The sequence below is a fragment of the Delphinapterus leucas genome, chromosome 8 (assembly GCF_059928025.1).
Source record: "Delphinapterus leucas isolate spDelLeu-1000000601 "Yukka" chromosome 8, BTC_Dleu_Yukka2, whole genome shotgun sequence".
In the NCBI taxonomy this organism is placed as follows: Eukaryota; Metazoa; Chordata; class Mammalia; order Artiodactyla; family Monodontidae; genus Delphinapterus; species Delphinapterus leucas.
In genome coordinates, this window is record NC_143136.1 from 29,143,416 (window position 1) to 29,167,309 (window position 23,894).

At 43.3% G+C, this 23,894-nt stretch overlaps 1 long non-coding RNA gene across 1 annotated transcript in view; it reads left to right on the plus strand.

Moving 5' to 3' along the window:
* Positions 1-23,768, plus strand: part of LOC111171771 (uncharacterized) — a 152,157-nt gene extending 128,389 nt beyond the window's left edge. The window contains exon 6 of the long non-coding RNA XR_016394025.1: positions 8,378-23,768. This is a non-coding gene — a long non-coding RNA (uncharacterized LOC111171771). The remainder of the gene's footprint in view (positions 1-8,377) is intronic.
* Positions 23,769-23,894: the final 126 nt, after the last annotated feature.

Sequence of the window (23,894 nt, forward strand, 5' to 3'; positions counted from 1 at the left end):
ACCACGCTCCCGCTCCTTGTATAAAGCCCTCTAACTCCGTTCCTGCTTTAGGGCTCTCCTAGCTATTCCCTCTTTCTAGAAAGCTCTTCTTTCAGATGTTCAGTTGGCTTAACTCCTTCTTGTCATTTAGGTCTCAGCTCAGATTTTACTTCCCCAGAGAGGCCCTCTGACTACTCAAAATAAATTATTATTGTTTATATATTTTTATATAATTATTTTCTATCGATTCTATCCATATCCAGTTACATCCTATTATATTTTTCTGATTGATTTTAATCCTAGCACTTATCACTGCCTGCTCTCTTTTTATCTATTCACTGTCTGTCTACATAGAATAGAACCTGCATACCACCAGGTACATTGTCCTGCTTATTCAGTTTGTATCCTTAGGGCCTGAAGCAGTGCCTTGCCCAATTTAAGCAGCAGTGTGTATCTGTCAAGTGAACGAACAAAGACTTTCTGAGCATGAAAAGTGAGAGGAACCCGCAGTTAGAATGTGTCAGGCGAGGTTCAAGCCTTTACCACCAGTATTCATTTTGATCCTCATAAAATCCTTTAAGTTGGGTATTGTCCCCATTTGACAGGTGGGGAGACTGAGGCTCTGAGAGACTAAATAAGGAGACCAATCCAACAGCTCATAAATTACAGAGCTGAAGTTCTAACTGGTTTCCACATACTTTCTACTATGACACAAACTGGAGATGATATGTACGTAATATAGCCAATATTTTAGAAATAAGGGTGCAAGCAAGCTATTGAAAAGTATTAAGAACAATGTTTAGTTCTGGGTCAACTAAGGAAGATACCCTTTTTGACCTAATCTTTCTATAGCCAGAAAAATTAATAGAAGGAGTAAAGATTTCCACAATAGAAGGTATGCTCAGAGCAGATGACTTAAAATAGAAGTTTTAAATTTTAATGAAAGGAACGTTTTTAAAAGGGAAAAAAACAGTGGAATATTTTTACTATCCTGTTTTGAGATTCAATACCAAGAGGAATAATGTAAGTCATGATTGGTGGTGGTGGAGGGGACACAAATGGTTTTCCAAGATGCTCTTTGCCTAGTACAGTCCTACCCAGGCATAGCACCATAGTAGGTGTTCAAAAATATTTGTTGAATGACTGAATGAGAGAATTAGAGTATGCAAGTCTATGTAGGACTCTTTCCCTCTCCCATGTGCCCTTTACTATGAGCAGAGGTGAGAACAGGGAGACTTCACGTGGCTATGTGGCTGGAAATCAGTCAGCAGACTTCCCCAGGATGCATAGGTCAGCCCCAGTGCTACAAGTGTGTGAACATTCTCCTCCTGCTTCTGGGTCCCCATCCTATCACCTCCATGCACATTTATCCCTCTTACTCCTGTAAGGGAGTGAAGACTTGATGGGTTACTTTACAAAGATTACCAACTCTCTCTCCTGTTATATCTTAATGACCCAGCATCCATCTTTTGCTGTTGTAGTTATGTGTTGGGAGAGCATGATTTAATCCATGATATATTGCATTCTTGGTGATAACAAGCTATAAAGAATGGGGTCCCATTGTAACTTATTTCAATAAATTTCAAATTACTATATAGAAGTGCTAGGAATAATCTCATGAATAAAAGAAATAAAGGGGGAATTTATGACATCTTTACATTCTCTAAGGAAATAATTCACGTACCAAAATAAGAAACTAAATGTAGGTAATCAAAACTCAAGGTGTTTAAAGACGAGCTATTATTTTACAAGATCTGAAATAACCACTTGGAATGCAATGAAAAGCGGGAAGGGTGCCAGCTTACAGAGAACCATTGTCATGAACCAATACAACCATTTATGGATAAAATTATCCAGGTCAAAACAAACAAGGTGATTCAATTTACAAAGGACATAAAAGACAATAGGAAAAGATCCTTTGTATACCCAACAGAAAAGCAGAGGGGAAGCTCTATCTCTTGATTAGATGTGGAGATGCCAGGATAGATAATGCCAAAGATGCGTTTTAATGGAAAGTTGTGCTAACATTGGAATTGTATGTCAGGTTACCCAGGCAATAGACTCTGTAGTGCATATTTGTATACAGGTGATTTCGGGGGGGAGTGGTCTGGGAAACAACCCCTGTGGAGGTGTGAAGGAAGCAGGATGGGGTGGAGAAGAAATTGAATTGTGTTGCAGCTGCAACAGAGGCCTAGAGCTGGGATGGCCCTTCAGAGATATCCTAAATTGACGCAAGGGGATGGGGCCTTTGTACCCCTATATTGACCAATTAGAGAGATGTGTTCTGCCCCAGGGAAGGGGTGCATCTTTGAGCAAGGCAGCTCCCTTCAGCAATCCCTGGGGAGGCATTCAGCTGTGAACCACCTACAGCTACCACTTTTGGCAGCTGGGGGACTGAGTGGCTCAGTTCTAAAGGGGTGGGGAGTCTCCACAGAGCACCACAGTGTCTAATCTACTGGAGGCAACAGCAGGGGCTTGAAAAGAGAGAAGATGGTAGAATGTTGCTTAACATAAAATATTTTCTAAATGTGATGCTCTGTTGACCATCTGCTTTTCCTGGGCCCCTATAATAAATAGCCTTAGTATAGTTCACTTCCACACCTGGCCCCCTTCAGACTCAAGGTGGAACAATCTGGAAACATAAATCCAGTCGTATTGTACTTCTGCTTACTACCCTTCAATGATTTCATATCTTACATATTATAAAGTCCCAACTCTTTGACATGCCTTTAGGTAGGGTGACCATAGAATTTATTGTGCAAACCAGAACACTTTGGAGAGGCAAAGGAGGCCTTATCAATAATTACACAGGGGCAAAGGTCTAAACCAGGACTGTTCTTGGCAAACTGGGATGTATGTTTGCCCTACCTGTAAGGCTCCTGATGCTGTCACAGCCCCTCTCCCTCCTGTCACCCTCTTCCCAAAGTTCACTCCCCTTTGCCCTCCATTAGGTCCTGGACCAAATGAAGCTCTCACCCTGGGACCTTTGTGTTCATCACTTCCTTCCACCTACTTTTTAAGGCTACCCTTTCCCATTTTATTTAAATCTCAGCTTAAATTTTTCCTATTCAGTGGCCTTCCCATTTATTCTCCATCGTAGTACCTGTTTATTTTATCCACAGTCTTAACTATGATATGAAATTGCAATCACTCGATTTTAAGCTCCATGAGGACATGAATCTACACCGTCTTGCATCCCAGTGTATCCCTAGCCATTAATTAGCCCAATGCTAGTCCATACATGTTCAGTACTCAATAACTACAAAGAAGGGAATAAATGAAGAGCTTGGGAAATTGTTCTGAAACAAAACTTTGTGTGTGTGTGTGTGTGTGTGTGTGTGTGTGTGTGTGTGTGTGTATTCAGTGAAATGCCCAAAGACCAGCCAAGGACAAACACATCACCTACACTGGGAATCGCAGATGTGGCTGCTGACCCTGGAAATGTGGACATAGAGGAATGCAAACCATTAAACAATCAATTTGCAAACACCCAGAGGATCACAGGCTGCTGGATAATAACCGACAGTTTAGTGATGGGGAGATAGTGTCAGAACAATCTAATTTCCTTTTAAGACAGAAGGACCTTCATCAAAAGCATTTATTAAGTGTCTGCCCAACAGGAGAAGCCTGTTGGAGGTGGAGGGGCTTGTATTCAGCTGTGAAGCATCAGATTTAATATGTGTCTTGACTTCAGCTAAAATCTGATTTTGCTTCTCTGGTAATTTCCTCTCACGGGCCAAAGAAATATGAGCTCCTTACAGTAGAAGGTGGTAGTAGAATAGTTACAGGGTTAAGCCCCAAATAATCACTAAAGCCTTTGAACGTTGAAAAAACCCCTCATGATTAAAGGTGAAATTATTTTAAAGGTGAAAAGGATGACCTTTTGCTCAGGTCACAGGAGGTTAACTTTTCAGTGCTCTGCCTCCTAACACCTGACCGTCCCAGAAACCAGAATTGCACTGGAATTAGCAGGTAAGTTGTTCTAAGTTCGGTTGGAATGTTTCCTTTGAGAGAGGGTCCAAACGAACTACTGGAAGTGTAAACTTTGATACTAATTCACACATAAGCATCCAGGTCAGAGTTGGAGGCAAAAAGTAATGCACTTTCAGGGGTCAAGAGGTCATGTGGATGTTCCCAGATATCAGTGCCAGGTATTTTAACCTTGACTTTTAGACAACATTTTGGGTCAAGCTGACACAGACTCATCTTAGCATCCAGCCCTACAGACCTTGCATGTGTGTGAACTGACTACAAAGCAGCTGAAAAATTACACAGCAAAAAAACAGTTAAAAAATCTTAAAGGCAAGGTCCTGGGGAGATGAGACCCTTAAACATATTGATAGTTAAGGGTATGACTTGTCCCAGCTATGGGGATGGGCAGGCCACCAGGAAAGTCCCACCAGCCAATGAGAAGTCCACATCAGAGAAGTCAGCAATGGTACTGGGGACCTGGCCTCAGCTGCGACATCCTACCCTATAAAGACCGAAAAGCAAGATAGGATCCCAGACTTTAGAAACCTCTTTGGGGAATGTTGAAAAAAAGCCTTATATCTGTCCACAGGGGGATATGGTAGGGACAGCATGGTTACCAGAAGAAGCCAAGTGCGGCAGCAGTGATGGTAGGAGACCAAATGGGATTTGACATTCCTTCATGTACTCAACGTTTGAATTTATTTGTGGATGGGTACAGTACTAGGCTGGGATATAGTGTGAACAAGACAGATGCCAACTTTGTTCACATGAAGCTTAGAGTTTCCAGAGAATCTATATGAACTAACCTGCTGGACCATTATATTTCCAGGCCTATGGAGAGTGGTGGAGTTTGGGGAATAACTGAATGTAGGAGCACAGGGATTAGGAAAAATGGGGGTAATTGGTTTTAAGTAATCTCAGTTATCCAGTAGCAGAAGCCTGCAGAGACAGAGAGCCCAATCCATACAATCCATTTTATGTTCTGGGATGTGTTATTGTCCTGAAAGGGGAAAAAGGTATTTGAATGTTTGGCACATTCAAGGTTGCAGGAAGGTTTCTGCTCTCTGTATCAGTCAGGAGCATTCAACACTATTGACCACAATCTCTTCTTGCCCATACTACCCTCTTGGTTTTGGTGATACTATATGTACCTTCTCATCTGCCCCTGCCTTTGCTGGTTGTTCCTTCTCATCTTCCTTTGTTGGCTTCTTCTCAACTGCTCAACCCGTAAATGTTAGCCTGTCCCAGGTCTCTGTCCTGGGCTCCTGTCTCTTCTAGTCACTGTCCTCAGGTGAACTCATGCAACCCAAGGCTTATATCATCTTCATGCTAGTGACCCTCAACCTACTTCTCCAGTGCTGACCCCTCCCCAGGACTCCAGGCCCACGTGGCCCTCACATGCTTGGTCTCTCTCCTGTCCTAGTAGATGTCTCAGACTCGAGTTGCCAGACCCTCAAGCCTGCCCTCCCCTAGCCTCTTGCATTTCAGCTCATTTAATTACCGAACAAAGATCTAGATGTTACCCTTGATTCCTCTCTCTCCTTTATCTCCCACATCCAATTCATCCCAAGTCCTGTCACTTCTTCCCCTAAAACATACTTCTCTTAATCTCCATTACTATAACTCTGGCTCAGGCTAAATTATTGCAGGAACTTCTTAACTGATTCCCTTCTTCCACTTCTGCTCCTTAATAACCACTCTATGCCCATCAGCCAGAGGGATTCATTTAAACATTAATCAAATTGTGTTGCTCTCTCTTGATTTAAGAAACGACGATGGCTTGCTTCGTGCATTTAGCATAAAATCCAAATTCTTTTCCCCGGCTTAAAAGCCCTACATGCTCTGTTCTTTGCCCCCGCCCACCCGCCTTGCCTTTCCCATCGTGCTCTAGATACACAGTCTTCTCGCTGTTCTCGAGACACCCCATATTCCAGCCTCAGGGCTTTTGCACTTGCTCTTCCCTCTGCTTAGAGTGCTGTTCCCCCCATCTTCACATGGCTCATTCTATGCTGGTGTTCAGATCTCAATCTAAATGTTTCTGCAATGAGACTTCCCTGGCCATAAACCTAAGGTAACCACATAGTTACTCTTTATCATATACCCTTTCAAAGAGTCTGTATATTGCTTACTACTAGCTGATATTTTTATTTATTTACTCATTTATTTATTTATTTGTAGTTGGTCTTCACCCGTTGGAATGCAGACTTTAAGAGAGCAGGGACATTGCGTCCCCAGAACTTGGAATGGTACCTGATTTCTGTAGGAGTTTAACCAATATCTGTAGAATAAATGAGTATGTGAATGCATGAAGGGCAGAGTTGAACCACCCTGTCATGCACATGTCCTCTCCCTTAGATGAATAAGTACATCAGCTGACTATTGCTGTATAACAAGTCACCCCAAAACTTAGTGACTTAAACAACAAGCGTTTATTATTGCTCACAAGTCTACAGGTCAGCTGGGCAGTTCTGCTGACTAGGGCCAAGTTTGGCTGATCTTGGTTTGGCTCACTCATGTATCTGCGGTCAGCCAGCAGGTTGGCCGAGGGCTGCTTGGTCTAGGAAGGCCTCACTTTCTCACAAGTCTGGCAGTTGTTTGTCTGTCAGCAGGGGTGACCGTGGGACTGGGCTGTGCGTCTCTTGCATTCAGCAGTCCCAGCTTGTTCATGTAGTCATAGAGTTCAGGAGAGTGTGCAAGTGCTCAGTGCCTCTCCACGCTGAGGCTTAGAACTGGCACATCATCACTTACCCCACATTCTGTTGATCAAAGTGAGTCATAGAGCCAGGCCAGATTTAAAGGGTGGGGAAATTAACTTCACTTATCAACAGGAGGAAATGCAAATTCACGTTGCAAAGGTGTGGCCACAGGGAGAGGGCAAGGACCGGGGGCATTTTTGTAATCCCTCTACCGCATTAAGGATGACAACAGAAGTGGTCACTGCTCATGAGCCCCTTTCCAGAGGAGATCGTAAAGAGCCTGTATGAGTCCTTTCCATCTGTCTACAAGCATGGAGTTGGTCACAAGATCCAACGTGTCCTCGGTTGCACAGTGGCAGTGACTGAGGGGTGCCAGAAATTGGCCCCTGGGTACACTGCTGTCCACACAGCTGTGCAGACTCACCTGTGGCCAGTGGATCTCCAACCCTTCACTCTCACTGGGACGGCACCTACTTCCATGTTGCACTCAGGGCAGGGCCTAATGAGGTGGTAACGCCTCTGTGAACCCACCTCAGAAGGTGGCAAGCATCAGGAGTACTTTTAGCGCCAGACAGCTCCCAACTTGCAGGCATCTGGTGAAAAACAATGTTAAATCAAAGGGCTCTTTTCTGTTTTTGGAATAGAACTCAAATGACTCAGAATGAAAAGGGCTTGACACAGGTGTCTTAAGGGAACGCCTTAAAAAGTGAGGAAAACAGCATGCTCGGCCTTGTCCATTCCTTCTGTACAGAGTAGTACGTCTGCATCCTGAGAAATTCAAGGTTAAGCAAAAAGAGAAAGCATTTGTTCTAACAGACACGTTCTTACATTTTTCCCAAAAATGCATACACTGTCATCAGTATTTAACCGTTTTTCATGATGTCTCGATGAACCAAAGCTTGCCATTGGATCACAGAATTTAAAAGCTAACTCTAGGGGGATTAACAACTTGTTTTAGGTGTCTCACTGAGTGGAAAAAGCTTCCCTGTCCTGCCTCTCTGTCCGATTCTTCTCTCCCTCCCCAGCTGCCATTTCAGGTTTCAGTTCTTTCTCCACACTCGGACGACTGTGTTTGACTTGAACATATCGATTTCAAGCAGGTGAGAGTGGACATAGTGAGTCAGTTGACAAACATTTAGATCACTTAAATGTCCTTTGCTATCACTTGAACTGAATGTTTCTTTTCCCCAACCATTTCACTCAACCATCTGTCTCTCCAGCATAAAATACTCAAATTCTTTCTAAATTTCATGTATTAAAAAAATACTTCTAGGGCTTCCCTGGTGGCACAGTGGTTGAGAGTCCGCCTGCCGATGCAGGGGGCGCGGGTTTGTGCCCCGATCCGGGAGGATCCCACATGCCGTGGAGTGGCTGGGCCTGTGAGCCATGGCCGCTGAGCCTGCGCGTCTGGAGCCTGTGCTCCGCAGCCAGAGAGGCCACAACAGTGAGAGGCCCGCGTACCGCCAAAAAAAAAAAAAAAAAAAAAAAAAGTACTTCTAGACCTTGGCTACATGATAGCTCCACTGGGAGCCTTGTTCCTTTCCATATCCTGAGCAAACCAGATCTAAAACAGATTAAAATGGCTCAGCAGTTGGACTCAGGTCTCTCTCTGTGCCTACTTAATTGGGGAGTCAACCAGCCTTTGGGACTCTCTTGCAGTCCGGCACAGAAAGAAAAAAATGTCAATGACTCTGTTCCACTGTATTTGAAACTTCTCTTGCTTCCCACAGACATATTCCTGAAGGCACCAGTTGTGGATGAAGAACACTGGGGGGTAGGGTGGTCAGAGCTGTATCCCACTGGGCTGTTTGGGACTTACGGGCGAAGCAGCAGAGACTCATGACTCACGGCTCTCCACACCAGGCCGCGGGATTTACCCAACTTCACCACAGAAGGAAACAGATCGTAAGCTTGGAGGGCCAGGGAGGAAAACCAGAGGCATGTCTGGGATGATTAGAAACATGAAAAGATCCCCATGGTAGGCTGTGCTTGTCATCCTCTCTGGCTGGAGGAGGGCAGAGTACAATAAAGACAGCATTTGAATGTGGATGCCAAGGCTCACACTGGATATACAAATAGAGTAAAGGCTTCCTGTCATCTTTGCTAAAGCAAGGGATGGCTTTGGATAGCAGACATGGCTTTCATGATGGGGTGAAGGACCTGAGCGGACATGGTGGTTATGAACTGCTTCCTATTCCTCTGCACAGGGAGAGCCCACTTCTCTGTAACCATGGAGGCTCCGATGCTTGATGGCACCACATTTCTGGCCTCTGATCACTGGGTCAGAGAAAGGGTAGCAGGACTGGTTCTGGCAGATCAGATATCTCCTGACAGCCTTAAAAGGAAACTAGGATATTTGGTGCTGTTGTAACCGACAGATTCCCACGCTTTACTAGCTGGTGAGTAAGAATAAAGTCCCATTCCCTCTGATACTCACCTCCCCACCAACTCCATAAAAGTTTGCAAAGTTTTCCTCCATCCCCTCCCCCTTTCAATGAAATACATTCCAGAGCTGAGATGGGAGCATTCAGATATCTGCCACCAGCTTCAGCCAGAACCATGACTTCCCTTGGATTTCAGGGCCTGATGCTGGGTCCGGTTCACACTCCAGGCTCTTTCCCTCATGGTGAGGACTTTCTCAGGTGGCCTGCCTTCCCTCCATGCAAACTGACTCAGGTTGCCTCCCCTTCTCCCTTCCCTTTCCATTAGATGTGTTCATGTGTTTGAACCCCAATGGTGCCCGGGAATTGTGCATTCTCTCGGGGTCCCCACAAGCCCCCAGTAAATGAGTTGAAGTAGATAACAGCAAAGGGGGGAGTTTGGCCTAGCTTTATCAGCCAGCCGAGTTCAGACCTCATTACGGCCCAAATGTGACTTTGATAAGTGATGCCATTTCTGTTAGGTGGCTTGTACATGGCTCCCAGTGTCTGAGTCCCTGAACTCACAGGGCCACTAGGGTTGGCTCATTCAGGATACCAGCCCCATGGCATGTCCCACGGGACAAGGGCTGTGTTGCCCAGGAAAAGCCAGGGGGTGGGGGGAGCAAACTGAGGTCTCTATTTGGTTTCTAAGAAAGCCTTAATTATTTTTATATAAGAACTCCTATGTAAAGAAATAAGATAATTTAAGTGCCATGGAAAAATTAACTTCAGGCTTCCCTGGTGGCACAATGGTTGAGAGTCCGCCTGCCGATGCAGGGGACGCGGGTTCGTGCCCCGGTCCGGGAAGATCCCACATGCCGCGGAGCGGCTGGGCCCGTGAGCCATGGCCGCTGAGCCTGCGCGTCCGGAGCCTGTGCTTCACAACGGGAGAGGCCACAACAGTGAGAGGCCCGCGTACGGCAAAAAAAAAAAAAGAAAGAAAAATTAACTTCAATGAAAGGATATTAATAAATTTGATATTCTTGGCCAACTAATGTTACCAAACATCTTCCTTTTGGAACATAAATTCCTGGTTTATCTGCCTTGTTCTCCACTGACGCTTCTCCACTTTATCTCCAGCACCTAGAATAGGGCTGGGTGCACATTAAGTGCTCAGTACATCTTTGTGAAATAAATCAATGTAGAGTTTTAGGAGTTGAAGGGGTCTTTTAAAATGAGGGAGAGGCTGAGGCATAAATAATCTCAGAAATGAGGCAAAATTATGTAATGAATTGGAGATGAAGTTTGAAATAGAAGCTGCGATATAGCTTAGTGTCCCCAGCAGATAATCGGCATGTAAACTTGGTCTCATCATGTAACCACGGCAGGCCTCAGTGACTTTGTCTGTAAAGTGAATGGGAAACAATCTGGAGGATCTTCCTGCTTTAAAAATAACCCTCCATTCTTTTTCAGTGTGAGGTAAGGGTGGTCCCATTGGCAATGGCTCCATTGGCTTTGATTTTGAATTTGTTGCCTCTCCTCCCACTTCCATCTCCACTTGGTGCCTGGATGGCCCTTTGATCACAGCCTCAGAGAACTGAGCAGTGTACGGCATCAGTCAAACAAGGCCTTGCTTAGAAGTAAATTTCTCGTCCAGGTTTTCAGTTTCACTTTATGTTTTCTTCATTTTATTCTGTATTATTATTAGTTACAAACATTTAATGTATGGATTCTTCCTTCGGTTCCTGCATTCCTGTTTTCAAGAGCATGATGACTTGTAAAATAACAAAAATCAGCTGGGCAGCTAAGATTACGTGGCCTGAGAATCAGAGTCTGCATGGCCCACAGGAAAAATTATGGTCCCATCCCCACCCTACTTTCTTCTGGTTCCTTCTAGGAAAGGTAGCTGGAATTTGCTTGGCACCGTCCAGGTATTCAACAGATGTCCATGCCTTCCTTTTCTTCAAGAAGGAGAACGTGATTTTAGATGCTGAGGTCTGATTCTATATAAAGAGCTGGGATGTTGCATCTATCTGAACAGTCTTGGAGCTCTTCACTGTGCCCTTCACTTTTTCTGCTTAATGTTATTCAACATTCTTCTTTTTCCACTTGGTCAGTTTCTTCCCCTCCATCTTGGCGGTTGCACTGACTTATTTTAATTAGCTAGAAATGGTGATAGCAATGGTGGCAGCAACGACACAGAAAGGGGTACGTGGGAGGTTGTTCTCTGACGTGGAATACAACATAAACGTAATTGTGAGAGCACCAATTCAGTTGTGAGTGGGCGCAATGGCAGCAGCAGGGGATTGCCTGAGATAATCTGGGAAGGTCTTCATCTTTCACAATGGGGGTTGCACATTCGCAGCCTGGGAGTCAAGTTCAGCCATAAACACAATATTTTAGACAGCAAAGTGTTTGAAAATGCTCCTGCTAGGTAAAGCGTAAGAGAGGTCCATGGTGCTCATCACTCCCTATTGTCTTGTCCCGGACATGTAACGCACTTATACAAATCACCTGTCCCCTTTTTGGAGTTTACTTGAACAATCCATACATTCTCTGATGTCACCTGAAATTCCTGTATGGAGGTTCTCCCACCAGAAGAAGACCTACACCAACTTATCACCAGCTCCCTTACCCTTCATCTTGGCTTTGCCCAGAGTAATTTAGACCATCATCATGAAGTTTGGTGACCATGTCTGCCAACAGTAACTGCAAAAATTACCATCCTGATTGACTACTAGAAATCGGCTGACTGCATGTTTCAGAGGCTGTCCTTCTACTTTTCCCTGCCATGCTAGATATTTGACAGTCCAAGCTTTCTTTGTGTCAATCTTCTCCTTACTGAGCTCTGTTGGAAGCCTCTGGGAGCTCGGTGTGCAAAGGAGATAAACCAGGAACACGATGCTTGTTTAACGGTTCTCTCTGTAGTGTCCTTGTATTCTTAACTCCTTTTCACTTGCCCATTTCCTTGGCCTTTTATCATAAATTCTCTGTGTTGTTTCTATACCACTCTTGGCAGAATGGCCCACTATATTTCTTTATTAGCTTGGCTCTGCAAGGAAAATGATGCCATACTATCCGGTGGTTTTTTCCTGCTAGCTCTTGGACACTAATATTTACTGGACTATCACATTTTAATACGTTTCCATACCATCCTTTTGTCCCTTCCAAGAAGTTGTACTCTTTTTCTGACCCACGGTTCATCACCTTACCGAGTTCCATGGCTACCCTGGTGTCAGAGATTGGCCTCCCTGATGTGGCACCACCTCCTCTTAACTCCTGTGTGAGTTAATGTGGAACCCCAAACATTGAGAAGTTTCAACAAAAGGCCACTTGATTCTCTCTTAAGGATATCACTGAGGGGATTTCTAAAGTGACTGGGTAGGAGGTTGGATTTCAAGACCCCTTCAGTCTATTACCTTTCTAAAAAAAATTTAATGCAATAAGTTGATTGGGGGAGTACTCTCAGGATAATATTGTTGAGGGAGTGAATAAAACAGGATTGAGCAGAGGGAAATGTTGAACTCCAGTGCAATTACAGTATTTTTCTACCATTTTTTATAGGGCACTCTGGAACTGGAATAGATTTTCCAGAGATGTCTCAAATCAAAGCTAGGGGGCCAGGTCTTTATACTCCACATCAACCAGTAAAGTGATGTAGAGTGCCCTCGGGAACATGGCATGACCTTGGTCATATTCCAGCCTTTAGATTCAGAAGATGTTTTAAAGGATGCATTTGGCCACTTATGCAGAGGGGTCTGCATATATAGCCACAGGTGCACACACAAAGCCCTCAGGATCTGATACCTCACTAAGATTTTCCATGATTATTGTCTTGAAAATACTGTCTGGAAATCTGGGAGAGACCTTCAAGATGGCGGAAGAGTAAGACGCGGAGATCACCTTCCTCCCCACAAATACATCAGAAATACATTTACAGGTGGAACAACTCCTACAGAACACCTACTGAACAAAGGCAGAAGACCTCAGACCTCCCAAAAGGCAAGAAACTCCCCACGTACCTGGGTAGGGCAACAGAAAAAAGAATAAACAGAGACAAAAGAATAGGGACGGGACCTGCACCAGTGGGAGGGAGCTGTGAAGGAGGAAAGGTTTCCACACACTAGGAAGGCCCTTCGCGGGCGGAGACTGCAGGAGGCGGAGTGGGGGAGCTTCGGGGCCGCGGAGGAGAGCACAGCAACAGGGGTGCGGAGGGCAAAGCGGAGAGATTCCCACACAAAGGATGGTGCCGACCGGCACTCACCAGCCCGAGAGGCTTGTCTGCTCACCCGCCGGGTCGGGCGCAGACGGGGAGCTGAGGCTCGGGCTTTGGTCGGAGAGAGGGAGAGGACTGGGGTTGGTGGCGTGAACACAGCTTGAAGGGGCTAGTGCACGACGGCTAGCCGGGAGGGAGTCCGGGAAAAGGTCTGGACCTGCCTAAGAGGCAAGAGACTTTTTCTTCCCTCTTTGTTTCCTGGTGCGCGAGGAGAGGGGATTAAGAGCGATGCTTAAAGGAGGTCCAGAGACGGGCGCGAGCCGCCGCTAAAAGCGCGGACCCCAGAGACGGGCATGAGATGCTAAGGCTGCTACTGCCGCCTCCAAGAAACCTGTGTGCGAGCACAGGTCACTATCCACACCGCCCCTCCTGGGAGCCTGTGCAGCCTGTCACTGCCAGGGTCCAGTGATTCAGGGACAACTTCCCCGGGAGAACGCACGGCGTGCCTCAGGCTGCTGCAACGTCACGGTGGCCTCTGCCGCCGCAGACCTGCGCTGCACTCCGTGCCCCCCCCCGCCCCGCCTGAGTGAGCCAGAGCCCCCGAATCAGCTGCTCCTTTAACCCTGTCCTGTCTGAGTGAAGAACAGATGCCCTCTGGCGACCTACACGCAGAGACGAGGCCAAATCCAAAGCTAACCCCGGGAGCTGTGCGAACAAAGAAGAAAAAGGGAGAATTCTCCCAGCAGCCTCAGGAGTAGCGGATTAAATCTCCACAATCAACGTGATGTACCCAGCATCTCTGGAATACCAGAAGAGACAACGAATCATCCCCAAATTGAGGCAGTAGACTTCGGGAGCACCTGTAGACTTGGGGTTTACTTTCTGCAAATAATTTGTTTCTGGTTTATGTTTATCTTCGTTTAGTATTTAGAGTTTCTTATCGTTGGTAGATTTGTTTATTGATTTGGTTGCTCTCTTCCTTTTTTTTTTAATAAATAGATATGTATATATTTTTTCCTTTTTCTCTTTTTGTGAATGTGTATGTGTATGCTTCTTTGCGTGATTTTGTCTGTACAGCTTTGCTTTTACCATTTGTCCTCGAGTTCTGTCTGTCCAGTTTTTTTTACTTTTTAATAATTAAACATTTTTTTTATTTTAATAATGTTATTTTATTTATTTATTTATTTCATTTTGTTCTCCCTTTTCTTCGGAGCTGTGTGGCTAACAAGATCTTGTTGCTCCGGCTTTGTGTCAGCCCTCTGCCTCTGAGGTGGGAGAGCCGAGTTCAGGACATTGGTCCACCAGAGACCTCTCGGCTCCACATAATATCAAACAGTGAAAGGTCTCCCAGAGATCTCCATCTCAACGCTAAGACCCAGTTCCACTCAATGACCGGCAAGCTACAGTGCTGGACACCCTATGCCAAACAACTAGCATGACAGGAACACAACTCCACCCATTAGCAGAGAGGCTGCCTAAAATCATAATAAGGTCACAGACACCCCAAAACACACCACCAGACGTGGACCTGCCCACCAGAAAGACAAGATCCAGCCTCAACCACCAGAACACAGGCACCAGTCCCCTCCACCAGGAAGCCTACACAACCCACTGAAACAACCTTACCCACTGGGGGCAGACGCCAAAAACAATGGGAACTATGAACCTGCAGCCAGGAAAAAGGAGACCCCAAACACAGCAAGTTAAGCAAAATGAGAAGACAGAGAAACACAGAGCAGATGAAGGAGCAAGGTAAAAACCCACCAGACCAAACAAATGAAGAGGAAATAGGCAGTCTATGTGAAAAAGAATTCACAGTAATGATAGTAAAGATAATCCAAAATCTTGGAAATAGAATGGAGAAAATAAAAGAAACGTTTAACAAGGACCCAGAAGTACTAAAGAGCAAACAAACAATGATGAACAACACAATAAATGAAATTAAAAATTCTCTAGAAGGAATCAATAGCAGAATAACTGAGGCAGAAGAACGGGTAAGTGACATGGAAGATAAAATAGTGGAAATAACTACCACAGAGCAGAATAAAGAAAAAAGAATGAAAAGAATTGAGGACAGTTTCAGAGACCTCTGGGACAATATTAAATGCACCAACTTTTGAATTATAGGGGTCCCAGAAGAAGAAGAGGAAAAGAAAGGGACTGAGAAAATATTTGAAGAGATTATAGTTGAAAACGTCTCTAATATGGGAAAGGAAATAGTCAATCAAGTCCAGGAAGCGCAGAGGGTCCTATACAGGATAAATCCAAGGAGAAACACGCCAAAACACATATTAATCAAACTATCAAAAATTAAATGCAAAGAAAAAATATTAAAAGCAGCAAGGGAAAAACAACAAATAACATCTAAGGGAATACCCATAAAGTTAACAGCTGATCTTTCAGAGAAACTCTGCAAGCCAGAAGGTAGTGGCAGGACATATTTAAAGTGATGAAAGGGAAAAACCTACAACCAAGATTACTCTACCCAGCAAGGATCTCATTCAGATTAGAGAGAGAAATTAAAACCTTTACAGACAGCAAAAGCTAAGAGAACTCAGAACCACCAAACTAGCTTTACAACAAATGCTAAAGGAACTTCTCTAGGCAGGAAACACAAGAGAAGAAAAAGACCTAAAATAACAAACCCCAAACAATTAAGAAAATGGTAATAGGAACATACATATCGATAATTACCTTAAATGTAAATGGATTAAATGCTCCAACCAAAAGACATAGACTGGCTGAATGGATACAAAAACAAGACCCGTACATATGCTGTCTACAAGACAGCATACTTCAGACCTAGGGACACATATAGACTGAAAGTGAGGGGATGGAAAAAGATATTCCATGCAAATGGAAATCAAAAGAAAGCTGGAGTAGCAATTCTCATATCAGAAAAAATAGACTTTACAATAAAGACTATTGCAAGAGACAAAGAAGGGCACTACATAATGATCAAGGGACTGTTCCAAGAAGTAGATATAAAAATTGTAAATATTTATGCACGCAACATAGGAGCACCTCAGTACATAAGGCAAATGCTAACAGCCGTAAAAGGGGAAGTTGACAGTAACACAATAATAGTAGGGGACTTTAACACCCCACTTTCACCAATGGACAGATCATCCAAAATGGAAATAAATAAGGAAACACAAGCTTTAAATGATACATTAAACAAGATGGACTTAATTGACATTTATAGGACATTCCATGCAAAAACAAGAGAATACACTGTCTTCTCAAGTGCTCATGGATCATTCTCCAGGATAGATCATATCTTGGGTCACAAATGAAGCCTTGGTAAATTTAAGAAAATTGAAATTGTATCAAGTTTCTTTTCCAACCACAACGCTATAAGACTATATATCAATTACAAGAAAAAAACTTTAAAAGTACAAACACATGGAGGCTAAAGAATACACTACTAAATAAACAAGAGATCACTGAAGAAATCAAAGAGGAAATCAAAAAATACCTAGAAACAAATGACAATGAAAACACGAAAACTCAAAACCTATGGGATGCAGCAAAAGCAGTTCTAAGAGGGAAGTTTATAGCAATACGATCCTACCTCGAGGAACAAGAAACATCTCAAATAAACAACCTAACCTTACACATAAAGCAATTAGAGAAAGAAGAACAAACCCCCCCTAAAGTTAGCAGGGGAAAGAAATCATAAAGATCAGACCAGAAATAAATAAAAAAGAAATGAAGAAAACAGTAGGAAAGATCAATAAAACTAAAAGCTGGTTCTTTGAGAAGATAAACAGAATTGGTAAACCATTAGCCAGACTCATCAAGAAAGAAAGGGAGAAGACTCAATTCAGTAGAATTAGAAATGAAAAAGGAGAGGTAACAACTGACACTGTAGAAGTACGGAGGATCATGAGAGATTACTACAAGCAACTATATGCTAATAAAATGGACAACCTGGAAGAAATGGACAAATTCTTAGAAAAGCACAACCTTCTGAGACTGAACCAGGAAGAAATAGAAAATATAAACATACCAATCATAAGCACTGAAATTGAGACTGTGATTAAAAATCTACCAACAATCAAAAGCCCAGGACCAGACGGCTTCACAGGTGAAGTCTATCAAACATTTAGAGAAAAGCTAACAAACACCTATCCTTCTCAAACTCTTCGAAAATATAGCAGAGGGAGGAATACTCCAAAACTCATTCTACAAGGCCACCATCACCCTGATACCAAAACCAGACAGATGTGACACAAAGAAAGAAAACTACAGGCCAATATCACTGATGAACATAGATGCAAAAATCCTCAAGAAAATACTAGCAAAATGCAAGGATTCTTCAATATACTCAAGCCAATCAATGCGATAAACTATATTAACAAATTGAAGGAGAAAAACCATATGATCATCTCAATAGATGCAGAGAAAGCTTTCGACAAAATTCAACACCCATTTATGATAAAAACCCTCCAGTAGGCATAGAGGGAACTTACCTCAACATAATAAAGGCCATATATGACAAACCCAGAACCAACATCATTCTGCATAGTGAACAACTGAAACCATTTCCCCTAAGATCAGGAACAAGACAAGGTTGTCCACTCTCACCACTATCATTCAACATAGTTTTGGAAGTTTTAGCCACAGCAATCAGAGAAGAAAAAGAAATAAAAGGAATACAAATCAGGAAAGAAATAAAGCTGTCACTTTTTGCAGATGACATGATACTATATATAGAGAATCCTAAAGATGCTACCCCAAAACTACTAGAGCTAATCAATGAACTTGGTAAAGTAGTAGGATACAAAATTAATGTACAGAAATCTCTGGCATTCTTATACACTGATGATGAAAAATCTGAAAGAGAAATTAAGGAAACACTCTCATTTATCATTGCAACAACAGCAAGAAAATACCTAGGAATAAACCTACCTAAAGAGACAAAAGACCTGTATGCAGAAAACTATAAGACACTGATGAAAGAAATTAAAGATGATACAAACAGATGGAGAGATATACCATGTTCTTGGATTGGAAGAATCAACATTGTGAAAATGACTATACTACCCAAAGCAATCTACACATTCATTGCAATCCCTATCAAACTACCAATAGCATTTTTCACAGAACTAGAACAAAAAATTTAACAATTTGTATGGAAATACAAAAGACCCCAAATAGCCAAAGCAACCTTGAGAAAGAAGAACGGAGCTGGAGGAATCAGGGTCCCAGACTTCAGACTATACTACAAAGCTACAGTAATCAAGACAGTATGGTACTGCACAAAAACAGAAATATAGATCAATGGAACAGCATAGAAAGCCCAGAGATAAACCCATGCACATATGGTCACCTTATTTTTGATAAAGGAGGCAAGAATATACAATAGAGAAAAGACAGCCTCTTCAATAAGTGGTGCTGGGAAAACTGGACAGCTACATGTAAAAGAATGAAATTAGAACACTCCTTAACACCATACACAAAAATAAACTCAAATTGGATTAAAGACCTAAATGTAAGGCCAGACACTAAAAACTCTTAGAGGAAAACACAGGCAGAATGCTCTATGACATACATCACAGCAAGGTCCTTTTTGACTCACCTCCTAGAGACATGGAAATAAAAACAAAAATAAACAAATGGGACAATGAAAGTTAAAAGCTTTTGCATAGCAAAGGAAACAGTAAACAAGACAAAAAGACAACCCTCAGAATGGGAGAAAATATTTGCAAATGAAGCAACTGAAAAAGGATTAATCTCCAAAATTTACAAGCAGCTCATGTAGCTCAATATCAAAAAAACAAACAACCCAATCCAAAAATGGACAGAAGACCTAAATAGACATTTCTCCAAAGAAGATATACAGACTGCCAACAAACACATGAAAGAATGCTCAACATCACTAATCATTAGAGAAATGCAAATCAAAACTACAATGAGGTATCATCTCACACCAGTCAGACTGGCCATCATCAAAAAATCTAGAAACAATAAATTCTGGAGACAGTGTGGAGAAAAGGGAACTCTCTTGCACTGTTGGTGGGAATGTAAATTGATACAGCCACTATGGAGAACAGTATGCAGGTTCCTTAAAAAACTAAAAGGAGAACTGCCATATGACCCAGCAATCGCACTACTGGGCATATACCCTAGAAAACAATAATTCAAAACTAGTCACGTACTACAGTGTTCATTGCAGCTCTATTTACAATAGCCAGGACATGGAAGCAACCTAAGTGTCCATCACCAGATGAATGGATAAGGAAGATGTGGCACATATATACAATGGAATATTACTTAGCCATAAAAAGAAACAAAATTGAGGTATTTGTAGTGATGTGGATGGACTGAGAGTCTGTCATCCAGAGTGAAGTAAGTCAGAAAGAGAAAAACAAATACAGTATGCTAACACATATATATGGAATCTAAAAAAAAAATGGTTGAAGAACCCCAGGGGTAGGACAGGAATAAAGACGCAGAGGTAGAGAATGGACTTGAGGACACAGGGAGGGGGAAGGGTAAGCTGGGACAAAGTGAGAGAGTGGCATGGACATATATACACTACGAAATGTAAAATAGATAGCTAGTGGGAAGCAGCCGCATAGCACAGGGAGGCCAGCTTGGTGCTTTGTGACCACCTAGAGGTGTGGGAGAGGGAGGGTGAGAGGGAGATGCAAGAGTGGGGAGATATGGGGATATATGTATATGTATAACTGATTCACTTTGTTATAAAGCAGAAACTAACACACCACTGTAAAGCAATTATACTCCAAGAAAGATGTTAAAAAAGAAAAAAGGAAATATTGCCTGTTGACGACACTGGTGACCCCACTTACTAGTAATAGGGCATTTTTCTCAGCTAGGAGTGAGGGAATAAAGAAAACACAGCATGCCAGCTGGTAAGACTGGACTCCAGAGAGGATGACAGGGGCTGGGGGTGGGGTAGGAAGGAGACCTCACCTCACAATACACCTCCCAGAATAGAACCTGCTCAATTTTTAATTTTCTGCCTTGGGCATGAAACATGCCTCATTTTATCTTTAGCTTCTGCTGTGGGAGTCTGAGTATTTTTTCAGCTTACCTTTTCCAATCTTTCAGGCTCTTCACTCTGGGGTGCCTTCCTTGTGGTTTTAACCTTTTATCTTTCTTTGTGATGGTTGTTTTGAGTTTGCAACTAATCAAATATTCCACAGGCACCCTGAGGCTTGACCGGTCAGTGAGGAGCCAGAGACAATGCAAAGCTGATTTCCCACTTTCCAGACTCACTGAGTGACTTAAGGAAAGGAGGGAACTGCTAACACAGTGAATTGTGTGCATAAGCAACTTGAAACCCAGGCAACCTTCAACTCAGGGTTTCCTGGTAATCAGCTGGGCTTTCTGGCATAGCAATGAGCAAGTGGCATTAATGAGGTAGGCAAAGATGATGCCACGGGGGCTTGGACAGTAAGAAGGAGGCAGGCATAGCAATGGAAGCAATAAATGAGCAGTTTATTTTATCCCCTCCTCACTTTTTTTTACAGTAGCAACTTTTTGGCTGATTAAAGTACTTTTCGGTGTTCCAGGAGGGAAGTGTCTTTTGTACTACACACTAGAATGTCAGTTCTCATTATGAAGCCCTGGCTGTTCAAATGGTATCTGAATCTCCCCAAGGCCTCCTTGGGGAGGCTGTAGGCAGAAATTTCAAGGAGCTTATGCCAATTATTTTCTTTCAATCTACATATTGATGGCTGACCCACGGTAATCATGTGAGTCAGGTGCGTTGAACAGTTTCCTTGATTTCACTCATGGCTTTTAAGACATAAGATTTTTTTAAGACTCTTTTATCCTTAGCCTCTGGAATCGCTGCTTTTGTTCTCTACTTGACAATGACATGGCAGATCAGAGAGATAGTGACCCAGGGTTTTTGTTTTCCAATTATTTGGGCCTTTTTCACACGGATTACCAGAGTTAGAAGAGGACATATAACAAAAACACATTCGGAGGCCTCAGTCGTGGCAGCAGGTGTAGAGCTCTGGGCTTCATTGTTTGAAAAGTCTATAATTTAGGGTCCCTTTATTGTAAGCTACACATATTAACCTGGCAACTCACAAGGGAAAAAAGCAATTAATTGAAGGATATGTAGTAGTCATTTAGTAAAAGCCAAAGCTGAAGACCCAGTAAGAATATACTAGAACCAGAGAATTTAGGTAGCACGAAGTAATGGACAGTCTCTCTGGGGAAGTACCAGTGTTCTGAGTCGTCTTCAATTTATGTCCTTGTTCTGTTCAAGATTAAAATTCCCGAGAGAATCTGCTTGATCTCGGCTTGGGCCTCGTGTCAACCTCGTGGTTAGATAAGGGTGAGGAGACTTAACTGATAGTCCTTCTAAGCTGTTCACGACAAGGGAAGAGTGCAAAGTGTAGCAGAAGAAGGGCGGCTAAGCTCTGGACAGGCTAAATCAGCAGATGCCCATCACAAGTTGAAAGGTTCCAGATTGCTCTAGAAAGGGATGTCCAATGTCCTAACCTTATACTGATTCTTGTCATCATTACAAAGTGGCAGGAGAGCCCACTATGGACTGCATGTTCATGCTCCTCCCAAATTCGTACGTAGAAGCCCTAATCCCCAATGTGATGGGTTTTGGAGGTGAGGCCTCTGGGAAGTAATTAGGGTTAGATTATGTCATGAGAGTGGGGCCCTCATGATGGGATTAATGCCCTTATAAAACGAGGATCTGAAATGAGATGTCTCTTTCTCCCCATGTGTACACATCAAAGAAAGGCCATGTGAGGACATAATGAGAAGATGGCCATCTGAAAACCAGGAAGAGGGCTCACAACAGACACCAAATCTGCCAGCAACTTTATCTTGGACTCCCCAGCCTCCTTGGAAGAGTCTTTGGACTCTCCCAAAACTGTGAGAAATAAATGTTAGTTGTTTAAGCCACCCAGGTTTTGGTATTTTGTTATAGCCTCTGGGACTCAGTGTGACAGAGGTTCTTTCACCTTTTCTCAAAGCAGCCACATGGACTCCATGTTGCCACCTTGGAGGGAAGGAATGAACCACACTTATCCTTTTGCAGAGAAAACTGATCACCAGGAAGAATCGGATTTAGCAGATTCCATCCCAGCTGAGGACAGGCTAGGGTACAGGGTTGGCAAAAACTCTGTCTTCCCAGGATTCAAAGACTTTTCTTGAGTGGCTAGAAATGCCAGAGAGGAAGGTGATGACTCTCTAACAACCCCTGTTTCTCAGGCCCTCTGATCACAGTCATTCTCTTCAGCTGATCGTACAGGCTTCTATCAAGTCTTAACAGGCCTCATGTGTATTATTTATTTGATTAAAAAAATTGTGTCATTTGCTTTTAAGGAGCCTCTGGGAATGAGCATAATTAAGCATAGCTTAAAATGTCTAAAAGGCTGAAAACCACCATAATGATATAGTGAAATGAACACAAGAAACTTAAAAACATCCTCACATTGTCATTCCGTCAAAGCACCCCAACTTGCAATGAGAGCGTAAAAACTGAGCCTCACTGGAAATGATCAAATTGAGATTTCAGCTGTTGAACATGGGCAGTGATTCTAAAAATTTGAGAAGATTAACTTGGAAGAGAGTTCATCTGTCTCATCAAAGGAGGCATAAATGGCATCAGTCAGATTTGACCAAGGAGAAGGAAGAGAAGAAGGAAGAGAAGCAGATAAAAAATGAAACAGGAAAAGGAAGAGAAGGAGGAGAAGAAGAGGAGGACGGAGGAACAGGAGGCGGAGGACGAAGAGGAGAAGGACCCACTGCGACACCTTAGCAAACACAGCAGAATTAGCTGGGGATTGCACACCAATGTCTGAACACTTGCTATGAGCCAGGAGATGTTCTAGGTAAGACAGGCAAACTGTCAAGTGCAGAGAGATTTTAAACAAACAATTACATAGCATGAGATGTTTCATGAAGGAAACACACAGTGTATAGGACAGAGATTTGGGTGAAGAGAAAAACGCAGCCCTGTGAAGATCTGGGGAGAGGTTTTCCCTGCAGAAGGAGTAGTGAGGGCCAAAGCCAGGAAGTGAGGCAGGATGATGGCCAGGTTATCTTTCCTGGAGTGTCCTGGGGAGGGGAACAGATGTGTGAGTCTGAGTGGGGCACACAGTGACCAACACTGAGAACAGAAAGTCATTCACACCCTTTCTAGAGGGCTGCTTCTAGGTACCTCTATTAGTTAGGTGCTTTGGGCTGCAGGTAACAGAATACCTAACTAGTGGTGGATTAATAATATGGACTTTAACGTTTTTTTAAATCAAACCACATATCAGAAAGCTGTCAGTTCCAGGGTTGGTACAGTAGCTCAATGGTATTATCAAGTTCCTAGCACTTTTCTTCCCTCGTTTTTATCCTCAGTATATTAGAGGTGAACTCCCTCATGGCTGCAAGAAAGATGCCACAGCTCTAAGCTCTGTGTCCTCACGTAGCAGCAGACCCAGCAGGAAAGGGGATGCAACCTAGAGCATTTTCCTTGTGGAGCTCTCTCTTTTTCTCTGAGAGGAAATCCTTCCTCCAGAATCCACCAGGAGATTTCCACGCACACTTCCCTCAACAGGACTGACTAGGTGTGCAGCCTAGACTCGGAGGGTGAGGAGGGACTAGAGGGCTGCTGGGGTGCTAGAGAGGACACCGCAGACCAAGTTGTCCTGAGTGTAAGATGAGGGAGGCGGG